The sequence below is a fragment of the Acomys minous genome (genome assembly GCF_964271855.1).
Source record: "Acomys minous genome assembly, chromosome: 4".
NCBI lineage: Eukaryota > Metazoa > Chordata > Mammalia > Rodentia > Muridae > Acomys > Acomys minous.
Genome location: NC_140486.1, coordinates 34,662,911 through 34,684,224, shown reverse-complemented (window position 1 = coordinate 34,684,224; position 21,314 = coordinate 34,662,911). Strand labels below are relative to the sequence as shown.

Below are 21,314 nucleotides of genomic sequence, written 5' to 3'. Positions count from 1 at the left end.
CATCCACCCACCCCACCCCCAGCACAAACTGTTTCCATCCTTTGGTACAATTCACTGCATGTGCAAGAGTCTACAATGGTCCATTGTGTTTCCTCTGAGGACTTTGGACAATATAGGCGTATAAGAAAGGTCAACCATTAAGCTTGGGTTGACTAACCCAACTTTGCACATTCCCAAGATTTGCCTATCTTCAGGACTGGTCCTTTATGGAAACACACTCTGAACTAACATTCCTGCCTGAACAGAACTGTTTGTGTATGTAAGAGCTTGGGCCATCGAATTTGGTCAGATGTTGTATCTTGCAAAGCGATTTATGTGTATCTGTGGACCCTGGAGAAAGAAAGGACAATCATGAAAATGAATGACTCAATAAAAACCCAAGATACCAGCCAGCCTTGGTGTCCCACACCTGTAATCCGAGCACTCGGGGAGGCAGAAGCAGACAGAGCCTGGTCTACAGAGCACGTCCAGGACAGCCAGGACTACAACAGAGAAACAAAACAAAAACCCAAATAGCAAAAGTACCAAGGTTCAGGTGAGTATGCCTGGTTGGAAGCACATCCTATGGGTTGTAATATATCATTTCAAGGCCAGGCAGGCACAGCCTGAGAAAACCCTCTGTGTAGGACCTGCCTTGTATCTGGTTCCTAGTGGATTAACTTGTACTACAAGTTGACAATGTGATCAATGAGTTGTTGCTAGAAATATGAGTTGTGTTTAACTTTTCTTTGCTCTTGGAGCCTGAAGCATGAATTCCTGAGGATAGTCAGGTTGGCAGCTTGTACCTATGTGACAGATTCTCCATTAAAAAAGGAAGAAAGTAAGCAAGCCCTGGTCACTGAGACTCAGAGGGACTTCTCAGACTGACACTTCGTACTTGTGATGTCATTATGTAGAGCATATGTTCATGGCTCCATTGAGAGAGGATGCCTAGAAGCCTGCACCTGTCATCTCTTGAATGTCAAGCCATGCTCCTTCTCTCTGTGCTAATTTTAACCTGTGTCCTACTGTTGTGATGAGGAGGAGGAGAAGGAGGAGGAGGAGGAGGAGGAGGATGTGATGATGATAAATCATAAAACATTCAGCAAGCATAACAACTTTTTCTGAATCCTTTGAGTCTTTCCAGTGAAACACTGAGATTTGGGGTAGTCTTCGGGACCAAATTCTCCTGGGGAGCTGGCATAAGCATCATATTCATGCTGTGTGTCTTGTTTTTACTGTGAGTAATAAAATTACTTGGTTCTGATCCAGCAGTTCATTCCTCCACCAAGCCATGAAAATTCTCATGCCCTGTAAAGTTTATGATATCCCCAAATAACCCTGCTATTCCTCCAGGACTTTAATAGCTTCATGTTGAAATGTGTATTCTTATTCCATCTGGAATTTGTCCCTCTGCATTCTGGCAGGTTAGCAAGCTACTTAATCAAACCAATTATTATAGTAGTCAACTAATCTACATCTCTTAGTTCTCTCTGTCTCTCTGTCTGTCTCTGTCTGTCTGTCTTTCTGTCTGTCTCTGTCCCTCCCTCCCTTCCTCCCTCCCTCCTTCCCTCCCTCCCTCCCTCCCTCCCTCCCTCTCTCCCTCTCTCTCTCTCTCTCTCTCTCTCTCTCTCTCTCCCTCTCTCCCATTGTGTGTGTGTGTGTGTGTGTGTGTGTGTGTGTGTGTGTGTGTGTGAGAGAGAGAGAGAGAGAGAGAGAGAGAGAGAGACAGGGGATGAGAGAGATCTCATTTGTTTTTATTGATTTTGTTCTGTTTTTTGAGACATGATCTGACTCTGTAGTTCAAGTTATGCTCAAAAGCACACCAATTCACCTGCCTCAGGTTCCCTATGGCTAACTAACCTCTCTTGAATTAGGTTCAAGTCTTGTAACTTAAGAATTATGTAAGCCATAAACAGAATGAGGAAGAAAATTATGTCAGTTGCTTCAGTCTTACCTGCAAAATTTCTTTATCTTCTTTAATCCCACAGCTGGATGATGCCTCCCCATCTTTAAGATAAAGGAACAACTATTGGCTGAAAGAACTGTAAGAGGCTTTCATCTACGTAAGTCTCCCAGACTTTAGTGTTTCTTAAATACTGTTGTGTTAAGCTAAAGAGAAGTTGGACTAAGCAGTATATGTAGTGTATTTTGGTGCTAGAAGAAAGGCGTTCATGTGAAGAAGATGGGAAAACTGCAAAATGCATAGCACAGTCAGGATGATATTTACTATGCAGCTCTGAAGAAAGATTTATATGCAACATCAAAGAACTATTTGGAATTGGCTTCAAATGTGGCAAACCAACCACTGAGCAGAATGTCCTCATTTCTGCCACAGACAGAATTCTGCCTAAAAATGGGCAAGCTTATATGCAGGCAGAGTTGGCAGCTGAACTCTGCCAAGACAGAGTAAGCAAGTCCTCAATAGTTCCTGCCTCACAACTATGTCTTGCTGAAATATTGGGCTAGATGGCTGAAGATGATGCTCCAATGTTATAGAGAGCGTTGGGTGATCGTTCAGGTAGTAAACTGTTTCAGTCATTTTTTATTTTGGAAGCTGCTAACCTGCACTTCTGGATCACTCAGGTATTTAAATTTTAATCCTTCTCACATCTCTGATGAGGTTGAAGACCAAATAGTTTAGTCTTACAATCAAGCTTAGTTGGTTAGGGGATAAGATGTTTTTAGATCAAGATAAATGATTTAAGTTAATAGAGATGAGATTTTATAGATGTTGATTTTCATTCAGAAATTTAGTCCCAACAAGATAGGAAAGATGCTTCAAGTTTGACAAATACAAATAGCCAAATCACTATGAATGTAACATTTATATAACTTATGATTGTCTCGTGGTTCTTCCTGCTGAATATAGTTTATTTTATTTATGTGTAATAATATAAATTATATGTCAAAAAAGAAACATAATAAATAAAAGAATATAAAAAAGAAAAGATTTATATGATAATGATAATTATTAAAGAGATCATTTCTGATTACTTGGGCTTTGGACCATATACCGACTGACCACTTGTCTTGGGGTGAGGGTAGAAACTTAGAATGTTTAGTGAATGTTGTTATTGTTTTTTTTTAATCAAATAAATGGATTTTAAAAGATACAAAGAGATGAGCTATGTTAACAACTTCCTAGTTTGCATATAGACCAGAGGCAAAAAGGAAAGAAAACTCAATGGTTTTAGTTCCAAACAGTAAGTTAAAAATTGATACTACAAGGCCCCAGCATAGATAATAGAAAGGTATAGTATTACCTGCTGAATATGACAGCCTTGAAATATAGAGGCACAGGAGAAAAACAATTAGCAGACTGAGGGCTGCAATTTGGATAGAACCTTGGGAGGATACTACTTGCATTAATAATTAACCACATATCTTTGTGCTGAATTATTTGCAATGCCAAAATCATTGTAAGAGTCAACCTTAGCAGCTTTTGAATTGCCTGTTGTGAAAAGTACATAGGGCCACTGTTGTTGTGTAAGGAAGAAGTATGTGACAAAACATTGTGCAGTCCCCAAGAAAGGGTACAATCCCCGTCATAGCCTTCAAGGGTAGTGGTGATGATGGTGTGAGCAATGAAGACCCAAGAGGATGGATGCAGTAACAGAATGTAGTCCAAGAGGGCTCCAGAATAATTCTTTCCTAAAAGCAAATAGAAGTAAAAAATCATGCACTCACTTCAGAGCAGAGGACTTCAAAAGGCCTGCTCAAGGGACATGGCTGTTCGTGTTTTTAAAACATTCTCTGTGTGGTCACTCTGGTATGTTGTGGCTAGTGGCAGGATAGAGGTTTCTGTGAGCTGTGTTTAGGCAAGTGTCACTGTACCTCAAGGGACCATCTCCAGAGCAGGTGAGGATCACTCGTGACTCACAGGTCTCCCATTTAACGCTGGTGCAGTAACAGAATGGGACTTTGGATTGGTTCCCATGATAAAGAAGGATTCCTTATAGTCTAAGTTCAGTAGGATATTTAATAACAAGACGTATTATAGTGGACGATGAGCGTCCACCTGCTAAATGCTCATTGAATCTTTTCACCCCATTTTGGCATCTGTTTGAATTGCATTCCCCAACTTCCTTGAAGGAAGGCAAATGTTGACCAATGGAATATGGGTAAAAATGGTTAGGTAGCTTTTACCTGTCTCACAGAACAGTAGAGGAATTCTTTGTCTCCATTAGGTATTGCTGTCATGGGCAATCTCGCATGACAGAGTTTAAAGGTGGTGAAGTTCTGTTCGGAGGGGTATCTCTCTGATGACATGGAAAAGGTCCCCCCAACCATGTCCGGCAGCCTACCAAACTTCATTCACGTGAGTAAGAAAGAAGTGGTTGGTTAAGTCCTTGGGAGTAGCTGTCACTGTAGTTATGTTTTAACACATGTTCAGTGTGTAGTTAGGACCTTTTTCACATGTGAATGTTGTTTTAATGCTGCTGTTGTGTAACTGGGTCATTCTTTTTTTTTTTAATTCGGATTACAACTCAATTGTTCTCCCATCATTTGTATCCTCCCATTCCTCCCTCCCTCCCGCTTTCACCCTATTCCCCTCCGCTAGGTCTATGACTGAGGGAGATGTCCTCCCTGTCTATATGGTCATAGGCTATCAAGTCTCATCTTGGTAGCCTGCTTATTCTTTCTTTGAGTGCCCTCAGACCTCCCCACAAAGGGGAAGTGGTCAAATATAGGGCACCAGAATTCATGTCAGAGTCAATCCCTGCTCTCCACATAACTGTAAAGAATGTCATTACTAATGATTGAGGTATCCATCATATAGTCATGGTAATGTTCTAGTTGGTTTCTGACTGTCTCTCTCTCTCTCTCTTTCTTTGACTCTCTGTATGTCCATTTCTCTGTCTTTCTCTCCATGTCTCTCTCTGTGTGTCTCTGTCTCTCCCTGTGTGTGTGTGTGTGTGCATATGCAAGTGCACACATGCACATGCTCATCTCTTTATCCCATGAAATATGCCACTGAAATAATCACAGCTTTACATTGTAGTTAGAAAGCCAGCACCCTGACCTATCCATGATATTAGTTACTCATTTATGTCATGAGATGTCTGACAGAAGCACCTTAAAGAAGGAAGGATTTACTCCAACACATGATTTGAACATACAATCCATCATGGTGAGGAAACCATGAAAGCAAGTGTGGGGTGGCTGACGACATTGCCTGGAGCCAGAAGAGGGTGGCGCACGAGCACTCTGTTGGCTTTTCTCTGTTCACTTCTTTTTTTAAAAATTTTTATTTAAGTAATTTATCCAGTTTACATCTCATTTGATATCCTCTCACTTGTATCTTCCCATCGCCCCTCCCTCCCTCTTTCATCCTATTCCCCTCCCCTAGGTCTGTGACAGAAGGGGACCTTGTGTCCCACCATAAGATCACAGTCTATCAGATCTTTTCCTGGTAGCCAGCTTTACTCTTCCTCTGAGTGTCACCAGGTCTCCCCAAGTGGTCAAATATGGGGCACCAGAGTTCATGTCCGAATCAGTCCCTGCTCTCCACACAATTGTGGAGAATGTGCTATCAATTGTCTAGATATGGATAGGGGTTCTAGGTTGATTGCATGCATTGACCTTGGTTGGTACAGTAGTTTGAGCTGACATGGCTGGGTCCAGATCCACCAGCCTTAATTGTCTTCTTGGAGGTTTCTAGGACCCTCTGGATCCTTCTATTTCCCCATTCTTCCTTACCTCCCTCATATTTCACTTACAGTATCAGTCATGGGAAGAGCTGCCCACACTAAGGGTGGGTCTTTCCTCCTCAGTTAAATCTGTGTGAAAATACCCTCCTAGTCACACTCATAAGTGTATCCTCATGTTGACTAAATCCTTTCAGGTTTGCAAGGAAAATTAAACTACTATCCCCATAAATCTTGTTACATATATATTTTCTTATGTAGTCATATGCCCTTTTGATGAGTAGATTTTAAAATCCACTTGTTATGCTTTATTTTAAAAATTATGCTGGTAATTAACTCTTAGTTATCCTTAGGCATTATTAATAACCTAGGGAATAACTGCATTTTGAGCACATTCTCTAATTAATTGCCTAAAAACTGGGCCTTCTGTGAAACAGTATAGAATTAAAAAACAAATAAGTGTGTGAAGACACATTAAGTAGCCGAAGTATGATGTCATCGTGCAGAAATCAAGTAGCCTTAAGCTGCACACTGGAATGTTGTTTGTCCTTGGAACATGTGTTTCTCTTCATGAGTAAACTTGTTTTTGAAAGAAAGTCATTCTCCATGCTGTTTTCAGAATAAAATTAAAAGGATGTTTTTCAGTGAAGACAGCCAAAATTTAAGAGGGTCAATGAAGGGATGCAGGTTATTTGTGTTTATTTTTAAACCAAACATGGTATGAATATTCCACAGCGAGTCTAGCTCCCTCTGTCATGGTCAGAAGTTCACAGTCCTCACACATGCTAGCCAACAGCCAGCTCAGGTCATCTACAGAGCCACTGTGAGGTGAAGCTCGTTTCTTTCTTCTGTTTTCATTTCATCATAGGTATCACCCATGTTAAAGGAACGGTCCTCAGTTCCTTTCTGAGGTTTTCTGTTGTTGACAAAACACCCTGACCAAAAGTAAGTTGGGGTGGAGTGCAGTGTATTTCATCTTACAGTTTGCAGTTCACCATCTGGAGAAGTCAAGGGAGGAACTCAAGGCAGGAACTGAAGCAAAAGCTGCTCGCTGGCTTGTACCCTGTGGCTTTCTCATAGCTTCCTGAACCACCCATTCAGGGGTGACACTGACCACTGTACAATGGCTCCTTTCACATTAATGGTCAACCGAGAAAATGTACCACAGGCTTACCCATAGGCCAGTCTGGTGGGGGTGTTTTCTCCCTTAAGGTCCCTTTGCTAGCTCACACCTGTTAACCTAAAACCTTAAGCATTGTCATCTCCCGATCAAGATGCTTAGAATTTATTTTTTTCAGGGCTGGCCTTATATTCTGTATTTGATAGCTATGAGTTCCCTAGTCTTGAAGGCCTCTGTTCACTTGTTAATTGGCTATTCCTATTCCACTTAGCACCTGCTTATGTATTTCCAACACCTTCTCTGAATAGAAACTTTGAGAGTACTTTCTTTTTGTTCTTTTTGCTATATCCCACCTTTGAAGAGTGTTTGGCATATGATATGTACTCAGTTAAACACTTGCTTTTTTAAAAAATGTCAGATATGATTGAATAACTTCAGTTCTAAATTAGGAGCTATTAAAATAATCCAATGAGAGAGAAAGTGGATTGGACCTAAAAAGTAACTGTAGAAAATAAAAACAGAAGAGGAAGTGATGACATGAAGGATTACAGGGGGAAAGTTACTTAGTCCTGCAGGGAACACTCAGTTGAATAACAGAAAGAAAAAGGTGGCTTGATGACTGAGCAACATCAGGAAACCATTTGAAGTTTGGTGTCAATAAAATGAAAGCGGTCAGGGTGACCACTTGTTTTCCCTTCTGTAAGCTGTGTGGTTTTAGTTATTTATTTTGTGTTCTTGATCTTTTTTTATTGTTAATCTGTAGGAATTTTTTTGTGTTGGAAGAATTAATCCTTTGTTTACCATGAACCACTGCTGACTCTCCTGCTTCTTGGGGTTGTTGTTTTAATTTTTTTTTTTATTTTGTCATGTCATAAGTGAGTTTGATTTTTTTTTTTTTTTTAGTTCTGAACTGTTTGTTCTTGGTGCATATAAAAGCTTTGGACTTCTGCAGAAGCATAGTTTTCTCACCCACTTTACAAAACTCTCAGTTGTTAATATTTATCCAGTTTTACTGTTATATATTTAAGATTAAAAATTATAGCATCTAAAATATTAATAATATTACAAGACTATTTCTAATTTCAAAAATGCTTTCCATTGCCTGATCCAAGTTTTATTTATTATATAATTATCTATAAGTATATATAATTTTTAAATATTTTTGTATAAAAACTGAAGAAAAATCTAATTTTCTAATGTTACTAAATCTAATTTTAGTATATTTGGACCACTGTATATTTTTCTTTATTATGTTTAGATTATTATATAAAATCAATATTTTCTTAAAGTACAACCACTTCATTGTGTGTATTTTATTTATCTAAATGCAGACAATGAAAAAATTTTAATTATCTATGCAATTTCTTAACTTGTTTCTTTTATTTGTTTCCAAATATTTTTTTTTTTTTTGGTATTTGTTGGCTTTAAATTTTTTTCATACAATATATTTTGATCATAATCCTTCCCAATGTCTAACTCCCCCAGGTCCATCCCAGCTCCCTGCCTACTCAACTTCATGTTCTGTCTCTCTCAAAAAAATCAAAACAGCCAACAAATGAAATCAAAACAAGTAAACAAACAAAACCAAAAAATACCCAAACAAGACAAAAGGTACAGTCAGATGTGGTGGTGTACATTTGTAATCCCAGCACTCAGGAGGGAAGAGGCAGGCAGATCTCTATGAATTCAAGGCCAGCCTGGTCTGCAAAGTGAGTTCAGGACAGACAAGGCTACACAGAGAAACCCTGTCTCAAGAAACCAAATAATAATAGTAATAATGATAATGGTAATAATAATAATAATAACAACAACAACCAAAAAAAGCACACAAAATACATAGAGTTCATTTTATGTAGGTCAACTACTCCTTCGGCATGAAGCCTGTCCTGGAATGTGGTTGGAATACCCAGTGGTTCCCCATTGGGGAAAACTAATTTCTCTTTCCCAGAAAATATCAATTGCAAATATCTTCTTGGCTAGGGGTGGGACTTTGTGTCCACTTCCCCTTCTCATTGCTAGGGTTTCCTCTGGTTTGAACCTGTGTAGGTCTTATTCATGCTGTCAACAGTTTCTATGTATTCATGTAGCATCAGCACTGTTGTGTCTGTGAGATGTTGTTTCTTTGGAGTTATCCATCGTCTGTGGCTATTACAACTTTTCAGTCTCCTGAATAGATCTCTGAGCTATTGAAGGGAGGGGTGTGATGAAGGTAGCCCTTTTAGGGGTGAGTGATCCAAAGCCTCTTACTCTTTGGGCATGGTTCACTGGTAAATCTCTGTTTTATTCTAAGAAACAGCTTCTGTGACGAGAGTTGGATGACGCTGTGCTCTGTGGGTATAGCAATATGTCCTACGAGTCGTTTTATTGTTACGTTCATTTCACAGAATAATAATAGTAGGTTTTCCTCTATGCCTGGGCCCATCTGTCTCACACAATTCTTATTTATCATCTACATTCTTTACCTTTTTCTAGATTACTTATTCAACGGGTTTTTGTTTGATGTTTTGTTTTGTTTTTGGTTTTTTTGAGACAAGGTTTCTCTGTGTAGTCTTGGCTGCCCTGGACTCACTTAGTAGACCAAGATGGCCTTGAAGTCACAGAGATCCACCTGCCTCTGCCTCCCTGAGTGCTCGGATTACAGACAGGCATTTGCCACCGTACCCGGCTTCAACAGTTTTCTTGAGTGGGGTATTCATTCTTTTTTTTTCTAGGCCCCTTTAGCAATATCCCATAAGTTGTGATTCATTATGATTTCTAAGCTAATAATTCTTTCACTTCATACTCTCTTTTTAATTCATGTTTAAGTGCCTTTCTACGTTCCTTTGCTTCTATATCATGAGTGCTTTTGGAAATCATTCTTTAAGTTTTAAACTATTATCTTAAAATACACATTCAACTATCCATCAGTGTACTTGCCTCAGAAATCTCTCCTGTATGCATTTGTGCCAAATATGTTTTTAATTTTATATGTAAATGTGATGTTATCATTGTTGCTTTATGTAGTCATATAGACCGCTAAATTTGTCTCAATTTTTCTTTGTCTCTTAGGCTTCATTCTGTAGAGTTCTTTTTATAGCTTTGCCTTTAAACATTGTGACAATCTCTTCATGCTAAATCCTTTTATTTTGGTCTTTCTGAGCATTGCTTCTATTTTAACACCGCTCAACACAACAATCTTATCCATCACTATGAGAATTCCTTTTGTCTGATTTTCTTTCCACTGAGAACTATTCTATCTCTCACATTGTGACTCCTTCTACCAAGAACTTCTGCATCTAAAAGTGATTCTTTCATAATATTAAGTAATCTTGCCACTTAATAGAGATTATATTTATAGTTGTGATTTTATATGCTACACTACACTCTAGCATAAAGATCATCAGGCTTTCTGTGAGGGATGAGACTGTAAGTATTATAGGCATTTCAAGATGGAGATCTTGGCAGCTCCTCAATGTTGACATCAGATCACAAAAGTGCCTAAAGACAATACGTAGATATGGGACTTCAGTGAGTTTCTGTAAACTCAACAAAAACAGGTGAAGGCCTGCATTGTCTTTAGGTCATGTCTATCAAGATCTTCTCTAGACAATATCTCCTTAGTGCCTTTGCTAAATAAGGATTAAATTAATATCGTTTTTCCTTCTTATCAATCCATTTCCTCCATAAGAAATGTTAGTTGCTATTATTCTTCTTGGAATTTTGTCTTGATTCTGGTTAATCTAAGTATCAATACATTGAGGTCTTAAGTTAGGGTTACTATTGCTGTGATGAAACACCATGACTAAAAGAAAAATTTGGGAGAAAGGGTTTATTCGGCTTACACTTCCACATTATTATTCATCATTGAAGGAAATCAGGACAGGAAATCAAACAGGGCAAGAACTGGAAGCAGGAGCTGATGCAGAGGCCATGGTGGGTTCTATGTTCCTGGCTTGCTCCCCATGGCTTGCTCAGCCCGCTTTCCTATAGAACCCAGGACCAATACCTAAGAATTGGTACCACCCACAATAGTCTGGGCCCTCCCCCATCAATCATTAATTAAGAAAATGCATTATGGTCCGATCTTATAAAGGCATTTTCTCATGTGAAGTGCCCTCCTCTCAGATAATTCTAGCCTGTGTCAAGTTGACACAAAAGTAGCCAGCACAGTGTACTTAGACACATTGGATTATGCATTTTACTCCAACTATGTATTATTAAGAAACAGCAAAATCAACGTTTCCTCCCTTTCTTGTGGCATTTCAACCTTATGTATCTTATAGGTTTTATACTGTTTTGTCACCTCAGTCTTTGAGGTTCATGTGACTTACTGAAGGAGGCATACCTGGTAAGTGATGAAGCTAAGATGTGACTTTGGCTAGCTTGTGCTACTAACAACTAACTGTAGTGCGTTATTGTGGTCTTAGTTTGTCCAAGCTACTAAGGCAAAATAAATCACATGGCATATAAATAACACATTTGCCTTACAGCACTGGAAACCTAAGAAGTCCAAAGTCAAGATGCACATAAGATTCAAAGTTTGTGGGATTTATGTACCATAGATCAATCCTTCTTGTAAAGTTTTTACATGGTGAAAGAGACAAACAATCTACCTTTTTCTCTTTAGAGGGCATTAATCCCCATGTTGGGTTCTGCTTTCGTAATCTAATCTCCTTCCAAAAACCTCACCTTTTGGACAATATTTGAAGGTAGGATTCCAACATGTAAATGGGCAGAGTATGCTGGGGGCATACATTTAGATTACACTAGGGCTATTTTTCCAAAACCATAATAATTTAGACAAAATACCTTCTTGGGAAAATTGTAGGATGAGTCAAATCATTTAGCAGTATCCATAATGTTGAGGAGCATCCACCAGAAAAGACCACGTAGACAGAGATTTAAGGCAATAAAAAATCTTTACTAGCCAGCTGGCAACAACACTGGGTTGTTTAAGATCCCAGTGTAGTCCCAAGACTTTCTCAAGGTGAGCTTTTAAAGTCAAAAAACATATCCTGGTTGACATACTTCAGTTGACAAGGACTGTTAGCCAAAAGCAGAACTGTAGAAGCCAAAAAGCAAGGTTAGCCCATTTAGAAAATTTCCCAGAATTATGGGCTTTGGTGGATTGGGTCTTTGTTTTTGTCTTGGCAGTTAGTGCTGTCTGTGTGTTGAGTTTTATGGCCCAAATGGTACTTCCACCATGGTTTGGAGGGAGACCTGAGGTCTTTTACAGTTAAAAGATAAGATCTGAGGTCTTTTACAGTTAAAAAAAAAAAAAAGACAAATACAGTAAGTGACATTCTTTGTAGACACAATTGTTCAACATTAACATGGGTTTATTTTAGAAAAAATAGTTGAAAATCAATGCAAGCCTGGCGGTGGTTGGGCATCCCAGTACTCAGGAGGCAGAGGCAAGCAGATTTCTATAAGTTTGAGGCCAGCCTCATCTATATAGTGAGTCCAGGACAGTCATAGTTACCCACAGAGAAACACTGTCTTGAAACCATCACCCTTTGAAAAAGGAAAGGAAGGAAAGAAAAAGAAAGAAAGAAGGAAAGGGAAAGAAAGAAAGAAAAAGAAGAAAGCACATGCTGGTGAGGATGTGGAGGAAGGAGAACACTCTTCCATCGCTGGTGGGAGTGCAAACTTGTACAACCACTTTCGAACTCAATCTGGTCCTTTCTCAGAAAACTGGGAATAGTGCTACCACAAGACCCAGCTACACCACTCCTGGGCATATACACAAAAGATGCTCCACCAAGCAACAGGGACATATTCTCAGCTATGTTCATAGCATCTTCATCCATAGTAGCCAAAGTCTAGAAACAACCTAACTATTCCTCATTTGAAGAATGGATATGAAACTGGTGCATTTAAACAATGGGATCCTATTCAGCTATTAAAAACAAGAAAATCTTGACATTTGCAGGCAAATTGATGGAACTAGAAAGGATCATCCTGAGTAAGGCAGCCCAGACCTAGAAAGACACTCATTGTATATACTCACTTATAAATGGATGTTAGCCCAACATAGATGTCCTCTGAGAGACTCCACTCAGCATGGAATTGGGACAGATGTTAGAACTTGCTGCTGGACTCCAGGTGAAGAGTGGTATGGAAGAATGGGGAAATGGAAGGACTCAGAGTGTTCAGGAGCCCCAGAAGGAGACCATCAAGGTCGGCAGATCTGGACCCAGGGAGGCCTACACAAATTGTTGCACTAGCCAAGGACAATGTATGCAACAAACCTAGAGTCCCTGTTTAGATCTAGCTAACAGACAGCTCATTCTCCACACTTGTCGGAGAGCAAGGGCTGCCTCTGACATGAACTCTGGTGCCCCTGATTTTATCAATTCCCTTTGGTGGGGTAGCCCGGCAGCACACAGAGGAAGGGAAAGCAGGCTATTCGAATGAGACCTGATATGCTCTGGCCATATGGTGGGGGAGGAGGTCCTCTTCTGTCAGAAGTCTCAGGGAAGAGAATAGGGTGGAAGTGGGAGGGAGGGCGAGTACAGGAAGATACAAGCGAGGAGATAACGTTCAGGATGTAACCTGAATAAATTATAATACATGTTTAAAAATTTAAGGAAAGAAAGACGGGGGAAGGAATAAGGAAGGAGGGAAGAAAGAAAGAAAGGGGAAGAGGGAGGAAAAGAAAGAAAGAAAGAAAGAAAGAAAGAAAGAAAGAAAGAAAGAAAGAAAGAAAGGAAATTAATGCAAATCTTTTTTGGTCAAAATAAACATTGAGACAATAAAGACAGTTTCTAAACAAAACACCTAAAAGTATAGGAAAATAATGATTTCCTCAAATAAAAATAGGTATCTTAAAGTAACATTCAATAATGAACTTAATATTAGAAATTGAAAATATGCCTATAATAACTGTTATCATTTCCCGTTAACAGTGTTCTGAAAGTTCAAGCCAGTACAGCAAAAGAAACACTGTAGCTGTAGAAAGCTAGAAAGAAGAAAATAAGATTAGTACAGACCTTGCCATGGACCACTTCTTTCTTGTAGGGAGGATGCTCCTTGGTTTATTCCAGTTTGGTATAGTTAAGGTTTCTTTTATGGCCTTGGCATCACAAAGCTGTCCTTGTCTTTTTAACCTGTCCTCAGGACTTTTGAATGACGAGCTACCCACAGGTAAAGAATGGAAAGAATGGGAGAACCAATCTCTCTCTCTCTCTCTCTCTCTCTCTCTCTCTCTCTCTCTCTCTCTCTCTCTCTCCCTCCCTCCCTCCCTCCCTCCCTCCATCACTTTTTCCTCTTTTTCCTTTCCTCTTCCCATTCTCTCCTCTTTTTCTCTCTTTCCTTCTCTTTGTCTCTTCTTCTCTCTTTCCTTCCTCCAAGATCTAATTTTATTTGTACTTTTGAGGATAATAAAGGAAAAAGAAAAAAGACCAAAGTTTGCTTTACAAGAACTTGTTTGGCCACTTAGGAATGAAGATTTTTCTTCTTTTTTTATCAAAGTGTTTTTAAAAAGATTGATTTTTATTTTCATTTCAATGTACATGTTGTATGAATATATGTTATACATATGGATATATGTCAGATGTCCATGGAGTCAGAAGAGTGGTCAGATCCCCTCAAGCTCAAGTCACTGGCAATTTTGAGCCACCTGATGTGGCAAGAGAACTCTGATCCTCTGGAAGAGCAGGAATGCCACTGAGGCATCTGTCCAGCCTCTGGACCTGTATTCTTCAATGAATATAGTTTGACTGATGGAGAGCATGGTGAACCCCCACAGAAGCTGGTTGATGTGGCTGGATGAAAGACGCCCTGGAGTCTCGTTCAGGATATTTGAAAATTAGTTTACGAGACACTGAGAAACTGAACTTAAAACAGAAGATCTGAGGAAGAAGAATGCTATGTCAAGCATGTCAGACAATTACCTTGCCAAGTGTACTCAGCTTTCCTGTCTTTCAAGTAACCAACCTTTCTTAAAATGTTCTAGGTCAAAATTTTCCCATGATATTTCAAATCAACAGATCATTTGTGGAAGGTTGAAATTACACTTGACTGTCATGGGGGAAAATACACATACAGAGGACAAAAACAGCTCCAAAAACAATGTTTTTGCTTTTCTTAGGAAAGAACACTGCACCTTGAAGGTCTTTCATGAGCTTCCAAAACACTCTCAAGTTACTAAAAGGGAAAAATAGTTTATTATCAGGTTTACATTTTAAATATTGTTTAATTTAATAAATCACATTAATGAAAGAGATAAATAGTGCAATTGACATTAAAAAGCAAATATTGCATTATGCAACACTTTTAGTTCTTTAAAAACAAGACTAATTACAATACTGAAAATAATAGTGCTCATTAATACCTAGCAAAAAGAGGGAAACTTTATAATGGATGGGTCAAACTTAATGAACCCACTACTCTTAACATCATAGAAAAACTTTCAAATATTGTCAAATAGGGCTTCTTTGTATGATACAGCTGTGAAAAGACAGGATGTCCTTAGCCAAGTCTTAGGCCTTTCATCTGCTTACACCTTTAGATATGGTCTTTGTTAGTAACTGTATAGAACTGAAGGCTGTATTCAAAAGTACCATGGGATGTGATTAGCAAACCACATAACACAGAATTCTTTTTTTTAACTGAATAGTTTTATTTTATAAATATATTTTATTAATTTATTCATATTACATCTGAATTGTTATCCCATCCCTTCTATCCTCCCATTCCTCCCTCCCTCCCGCTTTCCCCCTACTCCCCTCCCCTATGACTGTGACTGAGGGGGTCGTCCTCCCCCTGTATAATATGCTCATAGGGCATCAAATCTCTTCCTGGTAGCCTGCTATCCTTCCTCTGAGTGCCACCAGGCCTCCCCATCCAGGGGACATGGTCAAATATGGGGCATCAGAGTTCGTGTGAAAGTCAGTCCCCACTCTCCACTCAACTGTGGAGAATGTCCTGTCCATTGGCTAGATCTGGGTAGGGGTTCGAAGTTTACTGCACATATTGTCCTTGGCTGGGGCCATAGTTTGAGCAGGACCCCTGGGCCCAGATCTGCCTGTCATAATGTTCTACTTGTAGATTTCTAGGGCCCCTCTGGATCCTTCTATTTCCCAATTCTCCCTTGCTTCTCTCACCTAAAATCCCAATAGGAAGTCTTCCCCTCTGTCCCACTTTCCTGATAAGTGAAGACTTTCATGGGCCATGCCCCTTGGGCTAGTGTCAAGACATAAGTGAGTATATACCATTTGACTCTTTCTGCTTCTGGGTTAACTCACTCATTATGATCATTTCTAGTTCAATCCATTTGTCCACCAATTTTGGAAATTCCTTGTTTTTAATAGCTGAGTAGTATCCATAGTATATATGTACCACAGTTTCTTTTACTGAGGGACACTTAGGCTGTTTCCATGTTCCGGCTATTATGAATAAGGCTGCTATGAACATGGTTGAGCAAATGTTTTTGTTGTGTGTTGGAACATCTTCTGGGGATATTCCAAGGAGTGGAATAGCTGGGTCTTGAGGAAGCCTTATTCCAAGTTTTCTGAGATAGTGCCAGATAGATGTCCAAAGTGGCTGTACTAGTTTGCATTCCAACCAGCAATGAAGGAGTGTTCCTCTTTCTCCACATCCTCACCAGCATGTGGTATCACTTCAATTTTTGATCTTAGCCATTCTGATGGGTGTAAGATGGAATCTCAGAGTTGTTTTGGTTTGCATTTCCCTGATTTAAGATGTTGAGCATTTCTTTAAGTGTTTCTCAGCCATTTGATATTCCTCTGTTGAGAATTCTCTGTTTAGTTCCAAGCCCCATTTCTCAATTGGGTTATTTGGTTTGGTGGTGTTTGATTTCTTGAGTTCTTTATATAATTTGGATATTAGACCTTTGTCAGATGTAGGGCTGGTGAAGATCTTTTCTCAATCTGTAGGCTGTCGCTTTGTTCTGTTGACAGTGTCCCCTGCCTTACAGAAGCTTCTCACCCTCATGAGGTCCCATTTATTAATTGTTGACCTTAAGGCCTGGACTGTTAGTGCTCTGTTCAGGAAGTTGTCTCCTGTGCCAATGTGTTCCAGACTCTTCCCCACTTTTTCTTCTAACTAATTTAGTGTCTCTGGTTTTATGTTGAGGTCTTTGATCCACTTGGACTTGAGTTTTGTTCATGGAGCCAAATATGGGTCCAATTGCATTCTTCTACATATAGACATCCAGTTAGACCAGCACCATTTATTGAATATGCTATCCTTTTTCCATTGAATAGATTTGGCTTCTTTGTCAAAAATCAAGTGACTATATGTGTGTGGATTCATTTCTGGGTCTTCGATTCGAATCCATTGATCAACCAGCCTATTGCTGATAACACAGAATTCTGTAAGACAAAATTGCACATTTTCTGAGATACTATCAATAAAAAATAATGATAATGGAGAATATGCATAAAACATGTAATAAACAATTTTGACATGTAGACATAATTTAATTATGATTCATCAGGATTACTTGACAAATTAAAGTAATAGTTTTAAGAGGTAATGGGAGAAAACTATATAGTAACTATGCACTTGATAGTCTTAAGGAAGGGTTAATTTTTTGGGGAGGGAGAGTGTTAACCTTTTTAGATGAAAAGATAAAATACTGTTTTTAACCGTCCTAACCATGAAAAGCCATGCACTGATGAAATTAGATAAAACGATTCAGTATTATAGATTATTGTAAAGTTATAGAATGAACAAGCGATTTGAGAAGGAAGGAATAACAGGAGCCCCTCTGACCCTTTTCTGATGATTGCTAATGGTGACTCTACTGATAATGGAGACTTCATTGTTCCTTCTGGTTTCTTTTATGTTTGAAATAATCTGACAGAAAGTAGTGCAAGCTATCACTAGGAGCAATCTAAACCTTGGTGTGTGTGTGGGGGGGGGAAGCTCTAAAGGGAAATATCTAACTTTTATTTTTTCAAGAGGTCATAGTAAAGCACTAGGAGACCTTTTGTATTATATCTGAGTCTCATTCAAGGCAAATGCATTCAGCGTTTTCATGGTATGAGCCTTGATGGTGTTGCTATATTTAGATCATCAAAGGTCATTTTCTGACCAAATTTAAAATAGAATCTTTAGAGCACTCACCATAATTCTTGTTATAATAACATTAGAAAGTAACAATTATTTACATGAATTCTGTCTAACGGTTACATCTCTCTGTTAATGCTTCATGAGTATTAACTTTTAATTTGATTATTATATGCAATCCTCAAGTGTAGGACACATATAGGTCCTTGTGCTTGCTGCTAAGCACCTGGGAAACCAGGAAGGTTAAGCACATAAGATTGTCTTTTCAAAGAGAGCTATGTGTAAAGTGTTTTTCACCCAGAAAGTTGGCAACAGATGTGGCTAATAGCCCTGTGCACCATCTGTGTAGTGAGGCCACACTAATTCTCCCAGACCCTTACCGTGAGCCCGTTTAGCATGAGCCTGTTTCCAAAGTTAATTCACAGAACCGATTGGGAGGGACATCACTTGCACTTAATAAGAGTTTTGGTGTAGTTATATCTTAAACTTTGTTGTTCACATGTGATTAAATTAATTATCATCAGAAATATTTTCCAAATTGTGCTATGCTGAAATATGCCTAAAACAAACCAATTGCTGTCAGACTCCTGAAGTCTGAACCAGCACTGGCTAGTGAGTGCTGTTGAACAGACTTGTCTTCTTAGCTCTCCTGGACCAACATTCCATTGGGCTTGGTGGTCGCAGAGACCCCCTCACTCAAGTGTAAATAATGCACAAGAGCTTTTGCATTTCTTGAAATGTATCATGTTATTTTTACTTTATTAGTTACATTGAAAGGTAATGTTATTAAAATAACTATGTGCAGCACATCTTCATATAATTTAATACAATTCGTATTTCTTTTGTTTTGTTTTGTTTTTGTTTTTGTTTTGAGACAGGGTTTCTCTTTGTAGACTTGGTTGTTCTGGACTCGATTTGTAGGCCAGGCTGACCTTGAACTCACAGCGATCCAACACCCTCTGCCTCCCTGAGTGCTGGGATTACAGGCATGTACCACCATGCCTGGATTCACTAGTATGTTTCTTCATTCAACAGATAAGCGTTCTTCATATGAGCCCTGTTCTAAGATTACTCCCAGGTATATTATAAGTGTGATCCTCTGCAAAGACTAGCTATGGTTCCTAACTTCAGTTTATGAGCATAGTAAAGAATTTTGAATCTTGTGTCTAGTTAGCCCATTATTTTGAGTTGTCATTTGAACCTCAGCAGTGACTTAGCATCTTGGAACCTCTCAGTAATCAGGAGAGTCAAGAAAAACAATAACTTCTTCTTCATGGTTGTAAGAAGACAATAATCCTATGAATAGATAGTGACAAAGACACTTAGATATTTAATATTCACTGTGCCCCTGATCTCTGTCACAAAGGTAGCATATTCCTCTTAGCCAGCACCTCAGAATATTGGCCTTTGCTACCCAGGTGAGACTTCTTTTGACCAAGAGGCTTCTTATACTGTGAGAGAGCTTGACTTAGTGCTTTTGAAGTTACTCCAAATCAGCAGTATGTAATTCAAAGAAGAAGCTGTAAGGTACAGAGGCATCATGGCTACTCCACTGAAGCAACATGACCTTGTTGACCACAACCATCTAATGTGATTTCGGCAGAGCCAAGATGAAAGACCAATGTTGGGTGAGGATTGAGAATATTCTCATGGGACCAATCTAAGTCTTGGGTTGTTTTTTTTTTTTTTTTGTAGAAAATTCAAATGACAAGAGTGTTTGAGGTTAAAGCACTCCCACTGGCCACTGGATGGTAGCTGCCAGAACATGGAGAAAGAAGAGAAAGTCCCATGGGATTTCCTGTGGCTACATTGTGCAATTCTGTACGTGAGGAGAGAGAACCGGAGAATGTGTCCTTTTTCCATGCTTCTGTTAGAAGTATTCCTCTGAGAAAACGGTGAGGGCATTGGAGGGAGTAAGGGTATGTGGGTCTAGCTGCTGGCAAGCCTTCTCAAAACTCAGAATAACAGCAGAGTAACTCCCTGTGGACTAAAGAGCTTCTTGGGCCAGCTTGGGCCTTCGACATACCTTAGCTTGTTAGTCCTCCTGTGGAGAGCAAGCTGCCTAAGTTAGTTAAGAAGCCACACCATGTGTTCTTTGCACTTTATCTTTCTCCACTGGGCTGTGGACTATAAGGCATGTTTAATGCAGACATAAATTCTCTTGGGCTCAGTTTCAGAAACATTCAGTGTGCATGGTTAAACCTGTGTACTGCTTGCCCTACCTCAGAACCAGCTGTGAGTAAGATTCCTGGCACCCAGAATTGAAAGGGATGGTAAAAACATCACACAGTGCAATGGGGGAGACACAGATATAGCTGACTACCGCCTACTCTCACTCCAGCTTACCGTTAGCCTTCAGTTTCATCAAAACACAGTCATCTTGCTTTGGTTGTCTCCACGTATTTCTTTCCTTCCTTATTGTACAACTGGATTACAGCCAATCCACATGACCTGTGAATAGGTTGGTACGTTGTCATCCGTAGAAGGAAAGATAAGGCATAGATGATGCATTCCTTCAGATAAACAATAGGAAAGAGGTGATAGAGTGCGGCCAGGGGGGACAGTGAGCAGTTAGAAGAGCAAAAGCCTAAAGAAGCTCTTCTTCCTTCATCTTCCTTCTCGTCTCTTTAGATTGATGCTCGTTTTTGGAACTCCAGTGTGAATGGCTGAATGCGAAGGAGCTGGGCTCCTCTCTCTTGTGTAAGGAGGGACTTACTTCCTGCAATGCTCTAAGCCTCAGTGGAACATGGAGAACGAGACGGCAGTAAGCAGACAATGCAGACCTGCCAGTACGAGAAGGACCTAGATGGAGGATACAACATTTTAGACCTGAGAACATGGGTTTCTCTTAAGCAAATCCATCTGATTGAGCAGAGTATAGGAAAAGGTTTTGATCTGTGTGATAAAATGTGGGTTTTGTTCATCTTTTCACTAAACAGAGTCAAAGGGGCTTGCTGGCATCTTATTTGCCCCCTTCTGTATGACAATTGTCCTCTTGTCCCTTTTCCTTTACAGCCATGTGACTTGAGTAGAAACTATCAGTCTCTTACTACACCTCAGCCCCTTGGCTTTGGTGGTTACAAAAGCTAGAGCACACGACTCCATATGGACAGTCATAGAATCCGTACACAGAATGTCAGGTATTTTCATGAAACAGACCAAACCTACTAAATGCCTTCCCTGGACCTTTCGAACTGAAGCCACAGATTAATGGCATTTTCTTTCTGGTTAACAAGCTGGGTGATCAATACCAAGACCTTCAGGCACCAAATTTATTTGGCTCAGTTTGTTTCTTTTTTTTTTTTTTCATTGTTAAGTATATATTTATATATACATATATACATAAAATGCAAATACAATTTGTTTAGTCTGTTTAGTGTTACTTGTATGTATATGATCTCAGGGCTGACTGGTATTGGATAACCAATTGGTTCACTCCTGAGGAAGACTATTCCTCCCATTCTCAGTACACCTTGGTTGCCTATAGTTCTTTGACGAGGGTTGGAATCCCATAAGATTTCTCCTTTTCCATGTTACCATGGTGTTGT

General features: G+C 39.4%; 1 long non-coding RNA gene across 1 annotated transcript; it reads left to right on the top strand.

The window, feature by feature from the left end:
* Positions 1-4,005: 4,005 nt before the first annotated feature.
* LOC311596057 lies at positions 4,006-20,572 on the top strand. The gene is made up of 3 exons (XR_014778687.1): positions 4,006-4,300; positions 19,462-19,661; positions 20,398-20,572. It is a non-coding gene; the product is annotated as an uncharacterized lncRNA (long non-coding RNA).
* The last annotated feature ends 742 nt before the right edge of the window (positions 20,573-21,314 follow it).